The 22,615-nt window shown below is 35.7% G+C and overlaps 1 long non-coding RNA gene across 1 annotated transcript; it reads left to right on the top strand.

The window, feature by feature from the left end:
* The first annotated feature begins 3 nt into the window (after positions 1–3).
* Positions 4–18,818, top strand: LOC131919583 (uncharacterized). Its single transcript, XR_009381301.1, has 3 exons — positions 4–116; positions 3,358–3,406; positions 18,645–18,818. It is a non-coding gene; the product is annotated as an uncharacterized LOC131919583 (long non-coding RNA).
* The last annotated feature ends 3,797 nt before the right edge of the window (positions 18,819–22,615 follow it).

Genomic DNA, 22,615 nt, shown 5'->3' with positions numbered 1-22,615 from the left:
AAGGGAATAGGTTCAAAAACGCCAGCTAATGTACCAGAGACAGATCTTGGGCCCACTGCTAGGGGCCCACGAATAGACCAAGCTGCACAACTATCACCCACATGCAGAGGGCCTAGGTAGGTCCCATGCAAGCTCCTAAGCTGTAGGTCTAGAGTTCTTGAGCTTACATGAGCTCAGGTCAGTTGTTTCTGTGGTTTTTCCCGTCATTATCTTGACCCCGCCCCCTTGCTCCTATAGTCTCTCCTCCTCCTCTTCAACTGGTCTCCGGGAACTTGGCCCAGTGCTTGGCTGTGGGTGTCTGCATCTGCTTCTTGGTGGTATCTTTACACTGATCTGCCAGTAGTTTCGTAACTGGGATGAGCAGATGGTTGTTTACTTCTCCATAGAAATAGCGTGGCACTCAAAAATGTTTTTTGTTTGTTTGTTTGTTTGTTTTCTATTTAATTTTGACTTGTCACTTACTTTCTTAATGGTCATAAGGTTATACTCAGCACTAAGGACATGAAATACAATTTAAAATTTAAATTAAAGCAAATTTCTCATTTACATAATTATTTTTTGAAAGTGCAATTACTTAAGATTTTTGAGATAAATTTTAATTAGTTAAGTAAAGTGAAAAAATAGTTTGAAAAACTGCAATGTCAAAATAAACTTAAAATTTTAATTTTTTCATTACTATGGACATTAAAAGAGAGATGATATGCCTATATAATGTCAAGTCATTTCTAAATAAATGGCCTTGCCCACATTGCTGAACCGTAAATTGGAGAAAGTTTGGTGAAACCAAAATTTACTCAAATGTGGCCCTAAAAAACTTACATGCATTATTTCCTAACTGTCCATCTTAGGAAGTTACAGAGTGTGAAGGACTTTTGCAAGAGACAAAGGATGCTTAATAGGAGTAAGTAGGACACCTATTAAGTGGTTTAGGTAGGATTTTTGACATAAATGTGGGTGTTACCTCTCCTCCTGGAGGGACCATTGAATAAAGGAGTCAAGTGATCCAGATATTACACTAGAAGAGAAGACTCCTTTCTTCATAAAGTAGTGTCTGGAACATGGCCATCTGTATGAGAGAAGGAAGGAAAGAAGGAAACAAGGGAAGAAGGAAGGAAGGAAGGAAGCAAGGAAGGAAAAAAGGAAGGAAGGAACAAAGAAAGGAAGAGAAAAGAAAGCTTAAAATCTATCATATGCAACACAATACACACACAAGTAGCAAGTAGATTAAACAGCTACTTGCAAGAAGATCTGATACTGCGTATTAACTGAAAGCACAAGGACAAAGATTCTTGGTACTAGTGCTGATCCCTTGGGCTTAAACAAAAATGGATAAAGAGCACAAGAAAAACATACACAAATTATACTACATCAAACTTTTTAGTCTTTGCAAACCAGTTGACATTAAAAATTAGAGGTAATCTACATACTGCAAAAAATGCAGACTGCATTTTAGATCACCAGCCAATATCTAAGATTTAAGAATAAATCCCTATTACTCAGTATCAAGAACACAAAGAACCTGATAAGAAAATGACTGAGAAACTTGAAACATTTTTTCACGAATGATATAAACATGTCCAGTGATTAGAAGAAAGGGTATCAGTATCGTTATGTGGCAGTGAAATATAAATCATTCTATAAGAATAAAAGCAAGCACTACTGTGTACAGCAGCACAGACAAACAAGTAATATCATGTCAAATGAAATAGGCATTTCAGGAAGAGGATGGGAATGGGTGTCACCTGACAATATGCTGTAATAAAGGAAGCTACATTGCACAATGTCATTAAGTTTTTAACCACTATACTTTTCTACATCAAATACAACTGAACACTGGCAATGCAATAATATTGAAGAAAATGCTAAAATTGAAATATTATTTCCTGCTTGTAACATATCTGAAATCTAAAATTATCCACTATTTAAATTGCTAACAGAAGGTGAATTTTCCAACAAAAGAAAAGTATAATTTCCCTTTGAAAAAAAATGCTACTTGTACATTTTTTCCAAGTGGAAATATTAAGAAATAACAAAAGTATATTACTTGAAGATATGTGAGCAATTTATAGGAAAATATATTATACTTTTGTCCCTTTCTTTGGTCCAAGCAATATAAAGTTTGAAAGGGATTGGAAATACTCAGATTCAATTTGAACAGGGGAAAATAGATATGAGGTTTTTAAACTCAACTTTGTGTTGCTGACAACATGACTCAAATTGGAAAAATAGTCTCCTCATTTCACAGTCTTTCAATTTCATAGTCTACTACACAGTAATGTGTTATTATTGATAATAAATATTTATCAAGTGTTTTTAAGACATTGCTATGAACAGAAATAAATGTTTTTGAAGTGTTTTCCTCTTAGAGCTTACATCACTATTAAATTTTGTATTTATTCATGTATGTGCATGTGTTTATGTGTGCACATGTGCCACAGTGTGTATAGAGAACTCAGATGACAACTTGCTAGAGTCAGTTCTCTTCTTCTACCAAGGGTACTCAGAGATGGATCACAGGATTTTAGGAGTTGTAGAGGGCACAGTTTACAGAAAACACTGGATACCAGAATTGTGATTCATGCAAACATTTTTTATTCAAAAGAAGAAAATGACACCTGTTCACCAGGAAGGCTGGTGTGGATGTTGTTCTAACAACCTGGTGATCTTTTGCTGTTCTGTGGAGCCAGCCTTTATTGAATCCCCCATAATCCTGAGCAATAGTCTCAGTCAATAGAACCCATCTTATGCTTATTGCAAACCACCCTTGCTCCTTAGACCCTTATCCTGAGCACTGTTTCTCTGTCAACAGAACCCATTCTTAAATAAAGGTCACAGACATTTTGCTATAGAGATGTACTCTGCCAGGGAGTCTCTATGTAGCCATGCTTAAAGCTTTGTCATGACAATTGTCACTTGGAAACTTTCCCCAAGGTTTTACTGTGTTTACATGTGCAAAAATAAATAAATAAATAAAGCTGGGTCAGACTCCAGAAGCTTCTGACCCAGCATCAGCTAAAGCAGTGCTGACCCAAGTTTCAGTCTTTACTTTACATGGATCATTTCTCTGCTGTCTGTGATGCTTTCACGAATCCCACTGAAGGCATGGCAGTAGACATACTTATCCACCAAGCCATCTTTCCAGTTTCCTCCATTTTTTTCTTTTTTCCATAATAATAAAAACACAATAAACAATAGAATTGCATGTATTTGTGCAATATATTTTGATATACATATCTAGCATCATATAATGTTTAACATGATCAAGCTAATATGTATCACCACTTATAGATATCTATATAACATTTTGGCACATGTACTTAGATAGAAACAAGATTAACTTTTTTTTCCATGTTGTAGTCCACCATCAAAGGAAATCGGGGAAGGAACTCAAGGCAGGAACCTAGAGGTAAGAACTGAAGAAGAGACCACAGAGGAAGGATTCTTACTGGTTTGCTCCGTAAACTAATTCTTACTCAGCTTGCTTTCTTATAGCACCCAGAACCACGAAATCTGTGGTGACACCACCATCTACATTAAGCTATAGCAAATCAATCATCAATCAAGAAAATACTTTAGAGGCTTTGCCTATAGGCCAATCTGGTGGTAGCACTTTCGAAACTCGATTTCTTCCTTGTGAGTAACTCCAGAGTGTGTTAAATTGACAAGAAAAACAACAAACAAAAAACTAGCCTAAAACTAGTCTGCAGCATATTTAAATTTTGATTTTTCTATCCATCTATCATTTCACACTTAGATTGGTTCTGAAACTTGGCTACTGAAACTAGTGAAGCTACCTATAACAGTTATTTTAATGTAGGCCTTGAAAAGCTCATTCTATAATCTATCCTTTAGTAATTCTTTTTGAAAATCTACTGTATACATAAATGAGATTTGTTTCTATAAATGGGTTTACCCTTTGCTTTCTATATTATTTTAGTTATGATTTTTTAGAATTCATTTATTTTTTTCAAAAATGCATCTTCTCTCACATTTATTCAGAATTTCATGCAGTTCAATATCTTTGGAGACATTTCCAAGAAAATTATCTCCACACAGAGGAGTCAAGTATCTCACATTTCTACATTTCACTGTGTTTTGTACCTTTGTGTCAATATCTGAGAATACGTTGTGCTGGGTATCTCTTCCTTTCTTAGCTGAGAGCTTTTTTTAGTTATCAGCATTCTTTCAGTGCTGTGCCCACTGCTGTAAAGTGGACTACATTTCCCTTTACAGTTTTCAGGTGTTCTGTTACATCTTTGGAAGAAAAAGTGACAAAAGAAAAAATAAATAAAAAGCCTGCCTACAATGAGCAATTATCTGTTACCCCTACTTTTGGACCAGGCTGAGAAATATTCACTCTTTCTGGCAATCTCTCTTCACTCTTTTTCATCCAGTATTAAACTTCAAAGTGCTGCCTCAGTCAACCCTTCACTGGGAAGGTGTGTTGTGGCTCCTTTTATATAGGACGTGGAGAAGCTGGAGTATATGACTTGCTTCTAATTAGCCACACTTTGTCTTCCTCATGTTACCTATATTGAATAAAGGATGATCTCTTTCACACAAAAAATTCACTCAAGATCAAATATTTCTTTTCATTATTGAATATATGTATGTATTTTAGTACAATATATTCTGATTATTATTTTCCTTCCTCCAGTTCCTCCCAGCTCCTCCTCACTTCTCCACCCACCCAAATGCAAACGCTTTCTTTTGCTCTTATAGGACATTTTCCTTAGGCTGAGAAAGTGACATAAACAATGAAAAATAATGTTTCCAACACAAATAGACTGATGAGAATTTAGATGCCTAGTATCTCTGCAGGCATCTAGGGAATGGTGAAGCACACCTGCATCCTCAGTGTGGTGTGGACAGAGAAAAGAGGGACATTTGGGCTCTCCTGCTCTCAGCCTAGCACCATGTTCCACATGGATGACCCATAAATACACTTTATATAGGCTCATATACAATTTTTTAAAAATAAGCAATTTTTCCTCATTATTTTCCATTATTCACCTATTATTCTTGAACTTTCTACAGGTGTGTGTGTGTGTGTGTGTGTGTGTGTGTATGTGTGTTTATATACATATTAAAGTTATAGATGCTTCCTTCCAAAACAAAATTTAGTAGTGTACAATTCAAAAAAAAGGAAGGTCTGTCTTTAAAAAAAATGTAACAATAATAGTATAATATAATCTGTAACAATACAGCAGATTTTCTTTCTGTTTCAAAACTTTAGCACATTGGAATATCTCAAAATAGTTACCTATTATTATTTGATAATAGGTGTGAATAATTCCATTTACATTATATAATTAATTTTAACTCCTTGACATGTTGCAGTCTTATCCTGACACACTGAAGTCTATGATTATACGCTTTGTTTCTTTCATTTGCTCCATTTCTGAAAATTATTATTTGCCTGCATTGATGCTAAAATCTTGGATCAGAAAAATGTCACGACTATGAAATTTTCCTGCTGAAACCTGCTGCATTGACAAAGAAAGCTTACTGAAAGTGCATACATTATTTCACTTATTTACTTTCCACTGAACGTGCGTATCTTGCCGCCCCTACATAGCTTGTCATGTAAACAAATAGTGGCCTATATTTTCATTATTCTTTTAATTTTTCAATCTTAGCTTTTTAAGAGTTCATATTAGCATTTCTAGTTTCCTTGACGTTTCTGTGATAAACATCATGACCAAAAGCAAAGGGTTTATTTTAGCTTTGAAGTTACAGTCCATCATCATGGGAAGCCAAGGGTGGTAACTTAAGAAAGCATCTTGAAGCAGAAACCAATGAGGAATTCTCCGTACTGGCATTCTGAGTTCCACTTGTTACACAACCCTGGCTCACCTACATGGAGATGACACTGCCCATATTGGATTGGTCCCCCTTGTGTTCATTAGGGATTATGAAAATGCCACATAGACATGGCCACAACACTATCTGACCTAGGCAATTCTTCAGTTGAGGTTCCCTCTTCCAAGGTGGGTGTCAACTAATTGTGGTAGGAGCTTTGTATTTCCAATTTTTTCCACCCTCTCTGTAATCAGCCTTAAACTTATTCTGTAATTCTTTCTTCTTTCTTTGTACCGGTTTCATTTGTTAAGACAATCTGTAAATCTGATTTCAAATTTACATGTTGAAATTTATGTTTTAACTAAATACAAAATAAGCCATAGACTTCACATATTATTTATTTGTCAGTGTGTTCTTAGCAAAAATACACAATTTGTGTGTTCCTAGAATAAAATTTAAGAGGTAGAAAATGATTTAAAAAAAGACTTTCATTTCTTAAAATTTTTATATTCCTGGAATCACTTTTTTTTGTCATTGTTGAGGTAAAATTTAGTTTGAAAGAGAGAGGTGTTTCTGTGCAGCTACATAAGCTGTTTGATAGGTCTCTGACTCTCTTTGTTTGGCCAAGTAACTGAGCAGCAGGGGAGCATTCTATTTCTTGCTTTGTATTTGACCTCAGTTTCATTGCAGGAGCAACGTGTGGTTATGTCTGGTCCCCTTCCTTGTGCTCTAACTCTCCATGCTATTGAAGAGCATCTGGAAAAGTCCATTAACCTAGTTTCATCTTGGTTCCTCCACCTTTGTCCTCAGGTCTCCCGGCACACAGTCAGGCAAGTGTAACTAGCTGCCAGCACAGTCTCCTCTGGCCTCTTTGACTTATTGACCACCCTGGGCTTCTGAAGTAGTGAACAGCACTTATAGTTCCATTGGGCACCTTTTCTGGCCTATGACACAACCTCTCTAGTCACTAAAATTTCAGCACCACTGTCACTTAGACTTCTGAGTACCTTGTTTCTCATTCTAGTGCAGCTATCCTACACAGTGTCTCTCTAGTTTTCTGTCCTAAGTTTGAATAGAAAGTTTAAAGGTAAGTACTTATATTAAGAAGATAGAATCAATGGTACTTACATTAAGAAGATAGAATCAATGTTCTTGGGATAATCACCAACAAATGGCAAGAGAGATTATGGTCATTAATGTACCAGTTTCCAATCTCCATCAGGACTGCTTTTAAAACACAGTCTTTGAGGACCTCTTACATTTTGAATTTTCTCCTTTTGTTACTTTCAAATAAATAAGTAGCTCTTATCAAATGACAGGTGCTACACTTTAACAAATTTGACCCGAGTTCCTCTTATGATCAGAACTTCCTGTCTCTTTTTCAGCCACAACTATTGACTGTTCTGTCCTCTTCTACTTTTTAGTGATCCACATAATTGCATTAAAGCCACATACATAACCCAGGATAATTTCCCTATTTTAAATTAAATGATGATAAATCTGCATTCTCAACATAGAATGCCTTATTCCATGTCAGTGGATATTATATGCAGAAGTAGTTTAAATATGTCTTATTGTTCTATTAGCGTAAACTAATTTCACATAATAATGGATTTTATATATGTCCACAATTTATTTATATCACAGTCATCTATTACCCTCTCTTGCCCTCCACACATAAACTCATTAATTCCCTTTGTCAACCTATCTAACACCTTTTATGTTCATTTTGTTTGTTTATTTGTTTCTGACCCAGTGAATTTCATTCCTATTGATTGCAGGAGCACGGATGAGGGTTCAGTTATTAGAGTATATATACCATACCAGACCATGCAAAAAAATGTTTCTTCCTCCTTTACTGACCATTAAATGCACACCAATATTAAAGAGGATCAGGGCACCAGGACCTTTCTCCTGATTCTGAACAAGGGTATTTATGGGACCAATGTTGTGCAGATATTGTATGGATGTTATGAGCTCAAGAATGCAATAGCTATGTCATATTCCATAGTGCCCCCATTTCTCTGGTTCTAATACATTTTTCTTCCTCTTTTTCTGTGATATTCTTTAAGCATTGAAGCAGGTGATGCAGATGTCCCATTTACGGCTAGGCATTTGACAGTCATGTATTTTCACTACTCTGAGCACTTATGTGTCTTCATAAATTGTTGTCCAGAGCAAAAGAGATTTACATGACCAAATCTGATAGCAGAAGCATTCTATGGTCATAAACATAGTTATTTGGGAAGCAATTTGACAGTGTCCTTTAAGGGAAACCATGGCAGTAGCTTACTCCCTGAGACTTCCAACTCCCCAGGCTTTTGTTTCTCTTGAATTCTGTTATAGGGTGTGTGTGCTTTTTTTATTTGTTTGTTTGTTTGCTTGGTGTGTGTGTGTGTGTGTGTGTGTGTGTGTGTGTGTGTGCACTCATCTCTGTGGGTCTGGTCCCACACATGGTGCAGTACTCATGGAGATCAGAAGATAAACATTAGGTACTGGTCCACTCTTTTCCACCTATTTTATATATATTCTCTTTGCCATTGTGTAAGTGAGTATAGTTGTAATGTGACTGGATTTTCAGTGTGATATGCAAATTCTTTATTATGGAGCAGGCATCAAATATATTTTTAATGAGTATATTGTAACAAAACCTGACTTGATGCTTAGGACATGGCTCAATTAGCCAATGAGCTTGCCATACAAAACTGATGACCTAATTTCTGAGCCACAGATCACATGCAAAAGATAGGTACTGGAGCAAAATCATCTTCAGCCCCAGTGTGCCTCTAGAGGTTAATGAAAAACTGTGACAAGTCACCAGAAGCTTACAGAGCAGCTACACTCACACAATGACAGAAATTATATATGAAACAAGGTGGAAAGGAGTGGAGCAATTTTGGAGCACCATCCAAGAATGAAGTCCTGTTAGCAGAATTCTTAGAGCATGTGAGAAAACTCCAAGAAATAAAGACAAGAGTCTTATGAGCTCAGTTTCTTAAAAAAATATAGAATTATTCTTAGATTATGCTTTCATACACATCCCAGGTGTAGGAAATAGGAGTGAGGTTACTTCAGATTATTCATTAAAACTGACTATTGTAATTTATTTATGTGCCTCTAAAAAAACATGTTTTTGTCATGTGAAGCTTGTCCTTGTGATTGTACACTTTACTCATGTGATTCCCCTTAACTCTCAGAGTATAAATGTTCTGATGCTCTGAATAATGACGGCTATTGCATGAGACTTTAGTCTGCCTCATATGTCAGCTCCATTCTCCCAGGTACCACTTCTATAGCAGTAAACAGATCAGCATCTACATATTGTCCTCTGATCTCTATGAACACCACAGCATGTGTGTGACTAGACCCATAGAGAGGAATGCACAAACATGCATTCTCTCTCTGTCTCTCTCTGTCTCTCTCTCTCTCTCTCTCTCTCTCTCTCTCTCTCTCTCTCTCTCTCTGTCTCTCTCTCTCTCTCCCTCTCTCCCTCTCTCTCTTTTTCTCTCTCTCCCCCTCCCTCTTCCTCCCTCACTTTCACACACACACACAACACACACATACACACACACACACACCACAAACAAAAACATGCAGGAATGCATGCACACATACACATAATATCTGCATTTAAGAGAATTAAAAGTGATTTACAAAAGGTAGTCAAATTAATTATAAAATTTTAAAAAAGGTAGTCATAAACATTTTGAGGTTTCGCTTAACTCTCATAACTGTGTGACATATTCACTGGGAAATTCCAGATGGTTCTTCAAGATGTTCTAGTCGTTAGTCTTAAGCCAGTGGTTCTCATGACCACATAGGGGATTGTATATCAGATATTTACATTACAATTCATAACAGCAGCAAATTTACAGTTATTAAGTAGCAATGAAATAATTTTATGATTGGAGGTTACCACAACATGAGGAACTGTATTAAGGACAATTGCAGACACATATCAGTGGTGGAGACAGCATGAGCCAAGAAATCAATTCAATAAGATTAATGGTGTTACCTTCTTGCCAAGGATACTCCTGGGACTTTTTATTTTTTAAATATTGTTTTTTTTAATTCAACCAGTATCATTGTTTCCAAATGTTCAAATTATGAAGACATATATTCCCAAAAGCATTATGAAGCATTTTTATCTTCACACTACTGTGCCTCATGCATTCCAAAGGAAGCAGTGCCACAAAGCCCAGTGGAAAGAGTCACTTTGAACTCAGCTTGCATTTACAAGTGCACTAGTCACTTTTGTTGTTGTTGTGAGCAAATGCCTGACAACAGCTAGATAGGGTGGGGAGGCTTACTCTTGGCTGGTGGTTTGCAGATACAGCCCAGTGTTGTGAAGACGTGATGGTTAGTAAGAACCGGCAGGAGCTCTGGTTCCTAACTGGGTAAGGTTCTCAGCTTGCTTTATTTTTTTCCATTCATGGTGGGACTCTAAACACCCGTATTCAGGATGAGAATTTCTACCTCAATAACATCTCTAGAATGTGTTATCAGACAAAGGTATGTCTGCTGTGACTCTAAATCCTTCAAAGTTGACTTTCAAGATTAACCATCATGAACTTGACTTAGTGAATAGAGGTGCTTACCCAACCATGATGACCTGAGTTGTATCCCCAGGACTCACTTGGTGGAATGAGGCAACAATTTTGAACAATGAGAGTTGTTCTCTGACTTCCAGTTATACATTGCTGTATGCTTTACTCACACAGAGATACATACATATTGACACACATCATAAGTAAATAAAATACAATAGAAAATTTAAGATTCAACATGATAATTTAATTTTTTAGTTTATTCCAAAGAATAGACAAATAGCTTTTGCCATATTTTCAAGGAACAATGTAGTTTAACTTATTTTTTTCAAGAATTTTACTGTGTATATAGACACTCAAAGACATATTTCCAAATCATTTAGACCCCAAGGCAGTAAAGGATTTAAAACACATGTTTTTGGGTAAGATATGATAAAGTACAGATCATGAGAGAAATGTAGGCTATGGCATTATTATATTCCTAGGTCTCTGATGAAAACACAGCATGCCACACAAGGCCATTGGCAAAACATCACAAGTCACAAGGCAGAAAGAGAATAAAACTCTGAGTGACTCCCTTCACTGTGACTCTCACAGGAACATATTGCATGAAAAGCTGCAGTGAAGTACTATGAAGTTATATTCATGAATATGTGATGAAAGATATAAAACTTGAAAAGGGGCTAGACAAAGAACACAATTTTAACTGAATTATATGGTTAGATGAATTGAAGTCAATGGTCTAGCAATAAAAATAGTCAATACTGATACTGGAAATGATCAATAAAAGAAACTGAACAAGGAGACTTCCACTAAATTGGAGAGTTTGTGAGAAGCACCTTTGTTGTTGGACGCTATCATGGTTTGTGAATTACAAGAATAGAAAGCATGGTATTAACATTTAGCTTCACATGTATAGAAAGAATTTGGTTCAGAAGTAACAGCTCACAAATATAAAAATGAATTTTCCATCTGACCTGGCAGAAAATTAAACAAAGACTATACTTACACAGGATATAATAGTGAATGGAATTATAGTGAATGGAATTCAAATTTGCAATTTTCTAACTTTCAATGAATGGATTATATATTATTTTGTTTTTTTACTGCTTACTCATACGGAAACTAGAAAAATTATATTCTTGGTAAAGAATAAAATTAAGTTTACTGTAATAAATGCCTTTCTTCATAACGTAAGTACAAAAAAAAATTAAAGTTTTCTTTTCTCATGTCAACAACTGAAAATGTAAATAAGATATCTCTCCCAATGTGTAGGGAGATGAGTGAGGTGTCTTGAAAGGAACAGTACTGATATAACACACATACAAACACACACAGAGAGAAGGAGAAAGACAGACAGGGACAGAGAGAAAGAGAGAGAAAAAGAGAGACACACAGAAAGGAGGAAGAGAGATTAAAAGGGGATTTATGAGACTGGCTTGCAAGATGCAGTCCAGGTGCTCCAACAATGACTGTGTTGTACTGGAGAGAATCAAGTAGTTGCTCAGTCTGTGAGTTTGGTGGATGTCTCAGCATCCAAAGCTGGCCCTGATGGCCTGGAAGAACCCAGAAGTGAACTGCTGATCTTCAGTCTGAATTAAAATACTAAATGAGTAGGTTTTAATATCAATAAGGAAATACCCCAACAGCAACATAGATGAACTTGGCACCCATGTATTGGGTGTGTCTTCCTACTTCAAATAATATGAATATCCTTCACAAGAGTGATCAGAAATTAAGCTTTAGTTGCCTAGATGTAGTCAAATTGACAATATGATTAGTCACAATACATTGGAACTTTAAGCCATGATGACCTCAACTTAATGCAGTATAGCTCAAAGGATGATTGATTGTTCTTTTAAGCAAAACAACATAGTATAGTCTAGACTTGATTCTTCAGAATACAAGACCTCAGCTTAATGCAGTATGGCTCAAAGGATGATTGATTGTTCTTTTAAGCAAAGCAACATAGTATAGTCTAGACTTGATTCTTCAGAATACAAGAACACAGAGTTTCCATGGGAAGATGGGAGCTTGTCTTTTCTCTACATATGGCTTCTCCTAAGAAGATTGATTTTTGACTCAGTTATTGGAAGTAATTCAAAAGCAACAATATAACCAACTTCTCCCTTTAAATTCTTGGTTCACAGGTAATAAAAATCATCCCAAATTCCAAAGTAAATAGACATTTCCCTTCTAATTCGAACCATAGTACTCTAGAACTGGAATAGTTATATTAATATAAATTAGTCTTTAAGTAAATGGTGGATTTATTCAACATTTGTGTATTCTTCAAAACTTTGAGAGAACAACATGAGAATAAAGAGAAAAGCAAATTCTAAACAACCACAAAAAACACATAGTTCCAAATCTGTTTGAATGAGGATATTTTTGTTTTTCATAGTCTATGTTGAAATTTCTTACCTATGTTCCTTCAGATGCCAAGGCACTCTTTCTTATTCATTGTATTTTAAAACCATTTCTCTCCCCATGGCTCCATATAGCTTTTGCTAAGAAACTTGTTTTCTCATTGGGGATTCTATTCCTCCTCTCAATAAATTGTTTCTCTTTGCAGAAGCTCGTGCCCACGCACATATTCAGCATTTCTGATCTTATAAACAGGCTTGAGATTTCTCCATTGGTTCATATAATGTTCGGAAAGAGCAGTTTATGTATAAAATGCTTAGTCCATGTATAGATAAGTATATACATGCCAGTATGTGCCATATACCTTAAGGATTTTTTTTGCATCATTAATGACTTATATTTTTAAATACTGTAGTCTTTAGTAGCTACATTGGAAAGACAACTATGTAGGAATATATTTTTATTTCATAAATTTTATAAGAAAAAGTAGATAGATGGAATGAAAATGAAGAAACAAAGATAGATCTATACTCTATGTCGCTAGACAAGGCTTAAGGAACTTTTGTTTCCATTAGAGACATACTGAGGGATCATATGCCTTTAACATGGGAGATCCATTTTGACAAGGTGATGACAGACATAAATACTATTTCTATAGCACAAGGAAGTCAATGTTTACAAATCTTTTTTTTTTTTTAAGATCCCAGCATTGATTTTTTTTTGAAGGAAACCATACAACTTTGTCTCATATATTCCTTGACCTTTCATGTCTTACAGAAGATTATACAAAACTTATATTTTAAGACATTCAAAAGTCACAGGCAAAATATAAAATGAATAAGGCCTGTAATTCCTGCTTTTTACCCACATATATTTCCTACATTGAGACAGAAATGCATTGTCTTGTACATTATTCAGTTGTCATTAATTGGCTATGTATCAAATTGTTTTGTAAATATCTGTGTTGCTTTTCAAAGTGTTTATTTTGTTTTACTGTAAGATTCTGGGCACTAACACTAATATAGGTATTGTAGATAGTATTATTAAATATTTGTATACATAAATTTAGGTTTTGTATGTAGATATTATTTCAACTTACAAAATCCAAATCTTACACATACATTTTCTACCTTATGAGTCAAAAAATGCTGCCAGACAGGCTTTATCTCTTTTATAAATATATTTTTTACTTGAACTATCATCCATCAGAACCCCCTCTTTCCTCACCTTCATATTCACTCATTCCCTCTTACTGTATCTTGTTTAAAGCTGAAGACACTAAAACTAATAAGTTAGATATGCTTGTCCAACTTCAAACCAATCCAAACAACTTAAAAATTCCACTTTCTGAACTTCAATTTAGTCTCATAAGAGCACTGAAATCAAGCTTTCCCCAGATAAAACATGAATCCAATCTTGTCAGATCCTTGAGTGTATTGCTGTTTATTCTAACCAATGGGTTGTATTGAAACAAATTGAATTTGTATTAATTAAACATATTATAGCCATTCACTAAAAGTAAATTTGCTTTATAGTCCAAGAGAGAAATTTTGCCTGAACTTATCTAAAGATAGCTCCTTTAGAAAGGGCAATCAGAGTGTAATCTCTCTGTGTATCTTCTGTTAGTTGGACTTTTAGGTAAACAGCTGTCTGATGTAACAGGTAGAACAGCATGCTGTGTTTAAAGCTCTCAAAAGGAGACTGCAAAGTCCCATGAGATTAATGGCATAGTGGTAATTGGATTTATAAATGTAAATATCTAATGTCTAAGAACTTTAACCCATTGACTTGTGTATAAATGGAACAAGAAGAACTGGTTAGTCAGTATAATACTTGAAATGTGTTTTGTTCACCTAAAGAGACCTCTGAAATAGAGAAAGCTGCCAATCGGTAGGATTTGTTTCCTGCTTTAAGCTCTGACCATAGAGAGCAACCACTGGATACTCATTATTACAACTACTATTGACTGGTTTTTAAACTTCAAAGACAGAACAGAGTTGATTCAACTCAAAATTGATGTACATTTTATGAGAAACAGTGTAGTCTTCCCTTTCTAGTCATGTCATTTAATCATTACTGAGTATCTCTATTATCTTACTCCTGTCATTTGTATTTATTCTTGAATATTATTGTCTACATTATTACCTACTCTCATCAGAAACCTTACATTTTAAGATCTACACAGATAGTTTTGTACTTATTTGATACATTATTTCTAACTGCTATATAATATTTTATTGTATTTATTGACCAGTTTTCACAAGTCTACTATCTCTTACGAAATCATGCATTCTATTATGCAGTTACTACAACATGTGTTTGATGACTCTATTCTTCTACCATACTTCTTTTTACATTAATGAAAGGACACAATAAGGCCAAATACGTTAACATCATTACATCTATCTATCAATCAATCTATCTATCTATCTATCATCTATTTATCTATCTATCTATATCTACTTACATATAGATATATGCAAAGCAGAAACAGTATCACCGTGGTTCCATTTTCTGGTAACTCACAGAGCCAGGTGACAGATTCCTAATGAGGTGCTCTATTATTAGGATTTAGGTTACTCTACAGCCTGCTGATGTACCTAAAATTCTGTTCAAAGATGAAACATTCTATATCCCTCTAACAAGAAGATGGGTAGAAAACTGAATCTGCTACATACCAGCATATGTCTCCAGCATGAGAAAATAATGAATAAGTAAAAGACTTTGGCAAACCTATAATGGGGAAAACACAGGGCATTAGGCCCAGTGGTAAATCAGGTTGAGGCTGGTCTTTGCCAGCAGGGCCTGGTTAGAGGAGCAGGAACTCTGGAGGATGATATGACCCAGCTATTTTCTTACATTTACTTGCTGAGAGATAGCGAGGTTCTCTATAACTCCATATATACTTGCTCATCTGTCTCCCCAACATGACCTGAAATTCACCTTGGGAAAAAACAAAGATTGGGTCAGCCATCCTTTGGTTGTGGCTTGTTCTTAGGACTCCCGCCCACCCCCTCCACCCCCCCGCTGTGGATATCAACAGCTGGATTTGCTTAGCTCTTCTATAAAACAGCATCAAGTTTGCATATATCCTGTATGCAATTTTCTATGTGCTTTAAATCACCTCCAGATTACCCAAAATGCACAACTATCATTTTTGTTGTTTTTTTGTTTTGTTTTGTTTTTGTTTACATTTTGTAAGGGAAAAATAAAGAACAAAGTAATAAACTGTTAAGCTCTATTTGATTTCTATCTTCCATCTCTTACAACATAAATTTTCATCAGCAACACTGCTGCTTCTCTCTTCTATTGGGCACCAACAATTCACTGGGACCATATTTAGCTAAACACTTAGAACTTTATTCATTGTATCTAACACCTAGCCCTTTTTAAAATACTTCATTATGTTTCACTTTTACTGCTGGTTAATGTCAACACTATTCTATTATAAATGTAGGATAGTTCATTATTTTTAATCAAGAGTACCTAAAAGTTTTCCTTTTAGATCAGGTACACAATAATACAAGCTGTTTCAACTTCTACATTCATTTAATGTTTTACTTGCTATTTTGAGTAATGCTGTCAGGAAATCAGATTATAACAAGAATGATATTAATATTGATTAAGTTGAAAGAAAAATTATAGATACTATTATGAATCAACTGAGAAAAACCACACTTTGGTAAACTAATTAATCGTGACAATAAAAATTCAGAAGAGAGGTCCTGGTTGGAGATTTAAGTTAGTGACTTTTTATTATCCAAGTTTCCTCATTCATGAAATTGGATGTTCACTCATGGAAAGAAGTTTGTATAAAAGATATCTAAGATGGAGCCTAAGGCTCTTAAGTGTTCAGGGAAGAACATTGTGAAGAACCATGAAAGGAATTTCAACGCAAGGATTCATAACTTCAAGCAAGAACCACTTGAATGTGTTCCTGGAAATAAGAAAAAAAAAGTTCTTCAAAATCAGAGTGAACAAGCCTACCAACTACTGCTCAACAAAAGAAATGAAGTTGGGAGTCACATTAAAATTGTAAACTAATGCTGTCTCAAAGGTCCAACCTCTAAGGCAGCATTCAGGGATCAAAGAGAAATGCACAACATGGCAAAGCTATGACTTTTCCATCTGAGGGGTTTTAAGAAAAAAAATACCCACATATGCTCAGAATGGTTGTTTTTTGTTTATTCTTTCATGTTGTTCTCTCTTGTTGCTCTGTACTCTCATGTCTTTTTACAGCTTACATATCCCAACAACTCTTTCAGGCAATATGAGTCATAAAAAGTTGCATTCCTAGATATAGACATGACTAAAAACAGAGACATCCTAACAACTCTTATGCAATATGTCTAAGTAGCCTGTCATGAGCAAGCAAGGAGCATATTATCACAGTCAATTCTTTTAATTAACAGGCTATAAATTACATTTATAAAGAAGGAATCAATTACTTCATGATCTATTTTGAGAGGTAATCTTATTCCGAGATCCTTGCACAGGGTGCTGGGGTTTTGGGCAAAGAGAACTAAGGGAGTCACAGAATCTCTTGTTCAGGCTAGGTTACTGTATATCTTGTAATATCAGCGTAGCCAGGCAGTTTTTGTGATATTATGGCCATATCATCTAAAACTTAAAGTGTATTTTCTGTCCTATGTATAACTTCTGATTATCCAAGAACACCTGCAGCCCTCATTTGAAGCTACAGAGTCAAATTATTTTTTGAAGCCTTAATTAGTCAGAATTAGTTTTCACAATTTGAGGTCAACAATGAGTGAAAATAATTAGTCATTTGCCAACTATCAATAACTGGGGTGTTTTTGTATTTATAACCTAGCCAGATAGTACAGCTGTGTGTTCTTGTGAACTAAGATAGGGAATGCTTATCTAAAAAACCATTAACAAGGCATCTGGTCTAATCTAAAGCTCTTTTGAAGCTTTATATCAGCTACTGGTTCTCAAAATAAAATTAAAGGAATTTAAGCTATACTAGCTCCTGGACACAAATGTTTTCCTAAATCATAGTTCTGAGCTGTGATCTAAAGAAGCTCCTATATGTGACTCACAAGCCTAGTAGGACAATAGGTCTTAGCTATGAAACATATCCTAGTATTTATTTTATTCATCTAAATCCTGTGTCATAATTATATAGGATCTTCCTGACAATCCACGGATACAAATGCCCAGTAGATTGGGATGTTTCCATAGGATAAACATACTATAAAATAGGCAGTGGGAGAACTCCCTATATCCATATACGTCATATAAAATACCAGAGAAAATATTGTAGCAGTAACATGTGAAGGCACAGCAGAAGCAAAAGGCATTCTTGAGTAGGTATTCTTGTAAGCCTTGCTTAAACGAGATACACCCATCAGAGAGTTTTTTTTCTGGTGGGCTGACAACTGAGCTTCAATTGCCACCTGACATTCGTCTGACATGGCCATGGCCACCAGCAATAAACTTTGACGCCATTAGTGACTGTGAAAGTAGCTATTTTGTTGATAGAAGGATAAAAGAATAATTTAAGAGAGTTGAGGCATATAGAACTAAATATAATAAACATCTCTGGGAAGTTTGGATTATTGTTAAAATGAGAGAAAGAATAATTTACTTAGTTTGTGAGGACAGCATACCCTTGCAGTTTGAATCTGAATGAATTCCTATGTTTGAACAATTGGTTCCCTAGCTGGTGGCATTGTGTCAGAAGGTTGTAGACACTAAGTACAGCCTCACTCCTAGGCGTGTTTGTAGCCCACATTCACTTTCTGTGTATAATCTGCTTGTGAGTGTAGACCCAGTGTAACCAGCTGTCACATGCCATGTGCACCTCCTGGCATTCTTTTCTGCCACAACAAATTGCAACCACTTAAACCACAGTCAACAACAATCTATCCTCTCTAAAATTGTTTCCTGTCTGTTTTTCTCTCTCAGACACAGTAAAATAACTAACATCTCCAGTGAAGAAGAGGAAAAGTGTTTGAAGATGCCAGAGAGAAGAACAAAAGTCATGAATCTATGCCTTTTTGTGATTTTTTTCTGTAAATTATATGCTGTAATATGGCTATTAATACAGGATTTTTGCAGAAAATTCTGAGAATTAAAGACTATAGGCAGGGAAAGCTACATAGTACATGTCTTGTGATAATGCTTGGAGCTCATAAAATTTTATATAGTTTCAAACAATGAGGCCCCAAATTTTTATTTGCACTGGGATTTAAACTCAGTGGGTTATAAACATAAAAAGTGTAAAAGTGGGAAGAGCCATGGGAAGAAAAGGGTTTCCACAGAACGGAGGGGAACAAATAGGGTAAAGGGAGTGAGCAGGAAAAATGTTCATTCCATGTATGAACACGTCAAAATTTTTTAAAGTTATTTTTAAAAAGATACCTTGTTCTTGGGAGGGTGAAGTTTGGATGATTGAGTCAAAATTGACCCAATAGTGACTTTCAGTTTGCCCAAAATTCTTATGAATGGGAGTTGGGAGTGATCTAGCTGTTCATTTGTCCCTTCCACTGAAGCTAACAGGAATGGAACGAGCGCAGCTCAGGGAAAATGACTTTTCTTAGCATTTCTGAGAGTACAAATAAGAAATAGTAGCTACCAAGATCACCAGAAAACAGGGAGTGTGTCACCTTAACTGTCGCTCTTTGCTTTATGGGTTTGCAAAGTACATAGTTCTCTCTTGTGCACTCAGTACTCACTTTTATCACTATGACACAAATGGTTTCAATGAATTAAAATATAGCAAAGGAGCAAATTCACAGAAAGTGTCAGAAAAATCACAATTTCTGGTCTAATGAATTTTAAAAAGCAACCTTTCAGAAAGCTTTATGTATACTAATTGCTAAAACCTACATTATGCATACATGCATGTTTCAAATCTGAGTAGACATAAAATCTAACAAATGTTTTTGATAAAATTAATGATGATTGTGAATGAAAATAACAATAGGAAAGTGCTATGGAAAGTTAATTCCACCACAATTGAGAATATTTAAGAATACCATTTTGTGACAAAATTTTACATTTAAATTTAAATTATGATGACAAAATTATTTTAAATTTCCACATGCGTTGAAACAATATTGCTGCCAGAAGCCTTGCCTACATCACTTGAATATGACATGGACAAAAAGAGTAATGAAAACAGTGAAATAGCAGAGTCAGAAAAATTGTTTACCTCATTCCTTTTAATTTTCAAAAGTGCTCTCCCCAGCGATATCATTAAAAGTATAATTAGAATGCCTTAATTAATCAGTTGAAAGTTAAATATTATGTGTAGCTACAATGTTAAATAACTGTGGTCAACAAGAGTATTGAATTATCCATTTAGATTATCTTCGAAGTTATTCTGGTGGAAACTCCACCTCAGCCCTCACTCCCTGGCACCCATATCCCAAAGAGTCTGGAATGTTCTGGTGGAAGCCCCACCTCTCTGCTCAGACCCTGCCCCCCCAAAAGTCCCACCAAACATGGATCCTCCCCCAGAGATGCTCAATACCACTCCCATGGGACATTTAAACTGCCTCCCAGAAACATACACGTTGTCTTTTGGTCTCTCTTTCTCAATTTCTCTCTGGGGGCTGGAAGACTACCCAGGAATGCTTTACCTATTAAATCAGGATGTTTTCTAATTTGGTTTGATTTGGTCTGATTAGGGTTGCTGTATCAACAGATAGGCTTATAGGGGTGCAAAAACTTTTCAGATGTCTCTTTATCACTGTCCTAGAGATAAAATTGAGGATGTATCTCATTAATTTCTGATTAATGTTAAGAAATATATTGTTTTGCTCAGTTTATAATGTAAAATAACAGATACCAAATATTCTATTATATATCAGTGTCTTGTTCAGCCATCATCAGAGATGCTCTGGTGTCTTAAATTATACAGAGATTCACTTTCTCATGCTTCTAGAAAATCAGCTTCAGTTTATAGAAAGCAACCTATAGTCTTGGCAACAGCCTGGATTGTTTGGGGATTTCCATGGGACTACAGATTGCTCTCCACAAATTGACAGAAAGGCCCCATTGCTGAAGACAACACCTACACAACTCATTGAACATGGAGAAGTTCAGCTGGTGCCTACATAGATTTTTTACTCTATGGCTAGCATCTTTGGTACAGGAAGGTATTTTGCACAGTACTAAAAGAGAAACAACAACACCAAGCCAACCACAACCCCCATTTGATCTACAGTGATGCCCTCCCTGTATGATATGCTAGGGCAATGGTAGTACAAAGATTGTGGGAGTAACCAATCAATATCTGATTGAGCTTAGGGCCCACTGCATAAATTCTAAAGCATACCTGACATTGCTTGAGTAAACAAGAACCAGAGTCCTGATATCCTAGGGACTTGGATACTACTGGTCTAAAAACAAATAACAACAAAACATAGCAATAAAATGACTCCCCCAAATATTCTATTATATATCAGTGTCATGTTCAGCCATCATCAGAGATGCTCTCCCCTGGAGCAAATGGGAACAAATATAGAAACCCACAGATACACATTATGTATGCAAATATTTAAGAGACCTTGGAATACTCAGCCCTAAACAGGATGTCTCCTTCAAATCCCTCACCTCAGGACCCTGGAAACCCTGCAGAACAGAAAGCATGATGAGTGTCCTTTGTAAATATATTATGGCTTTCTGTTAGCATTTTTATGGGATTGCTAAATGTGTGGACAGGGGGGATCTGTGTTTCTTGTGTCTTCTCTTTGGCTCTTTTCCTTCTTTTGTTTGTTTGATCCAATTCCAATGTGTTAGATTTTGTTTTTGTTTGTTTTATATTATTATTTTATTTTATTTTTGTCCCTTAGAAGCCCATTTGTTTTCTAATAAAAGACAGAAAGGAGTGAATCCAGATGGGAGGGGAGGTGGGAAGGAACTGGAAGGAATAGAGAGAAGGAAAACTGTAATCAATTTATATTAAGTCAAAAAAATTTCTGTCTTCAGTAAAAGGGAAAATAATATGAGAGAGAAGGAGTGTGGATTTGGGCTAGTGAACTGGGGAGTTATCTAGGAGGAGCTGAGAGAGGAGAAACAAATAATCAAAACACATTGTATTACAGTCTATTTTCAGTTTTAAAAAATCTTTAAAAAAGGAAAGAAAAAGAAAGAGAAAATCAGAGTCCAGAATCTATGTAAAATCAGGTTCATTTTCTCTGAGGCCAGTTCTGGATTATAGACAGACACAGTTTCCTTCTGTTGAGATGGATTGTGGATGACCATGCCTAGCGTATCTTCCTCATTCTGTAGAGACAATTATCAGATTTGTAAAGATGTATACATTCATCTAATTTTATTGTTTACTTAAAAGACTTTAGTTCTCCATACAGAAAATTGGAGATTAAGTCTTCAGCATTTGAATTTTGAGGCGACACAGGTCACTCCTTAATAGAAAATGAGAGGCTTTCAGCAACTGTGATCAATAGTTTCTTGGCAGCAATTAAATATTGATAAAACCTAGATCAGTTAGTAAAATGTCAGATCAGCTCCACATGTCACAGTGCTGTGGATATCACTCTGTTTGCTGTGAATATGTTGCTCTGATTTGTTAATAAATAAAGTACAGATTGGCCAGTAGCCAGGCAGGAAGTATAGGTGGGACAAAGAGAGAGGAGAATTCTGGGAACAGGAAGGCTGAGTCAGGAGATGCTGCTAGCCGCTGCTGCCAGGAGAAACAAGGTGTAAAGATACTGGTAAGCCACGAGCCACGTGGCAAGATATAGATATATACAAATGGGTTAATTTAAGATGTAAGATCTAGCTAGCAAGAAGCCTGAGCCATTAGGCCATACAGTTTTAATTAATATAAGCCTCTGTGTATTTACTTGGGTCCAAGCAGCTGCAGAACTGGTGGTGAGAGAGATTTGTCCTGACCACAGGCCAGGTGG

Source organism: Peromyscus eremicus, chromosome 9 (genome assembly GCF_949786415.1).
Source record: "Peromyscus eremicus chromosome 9, PerEre_H2_v1, whole genome shotgun sequence".
Classification (NCBI taxonomy): Eukaryota; Metazoa; Chordata; class Mammalia; order Rodentia; family Cricetidae; genus Peromyscus; species Peromyscus eremicus.
This window is presented reverse-complemented; position numbering and strand designations above follow the sequence as displayed.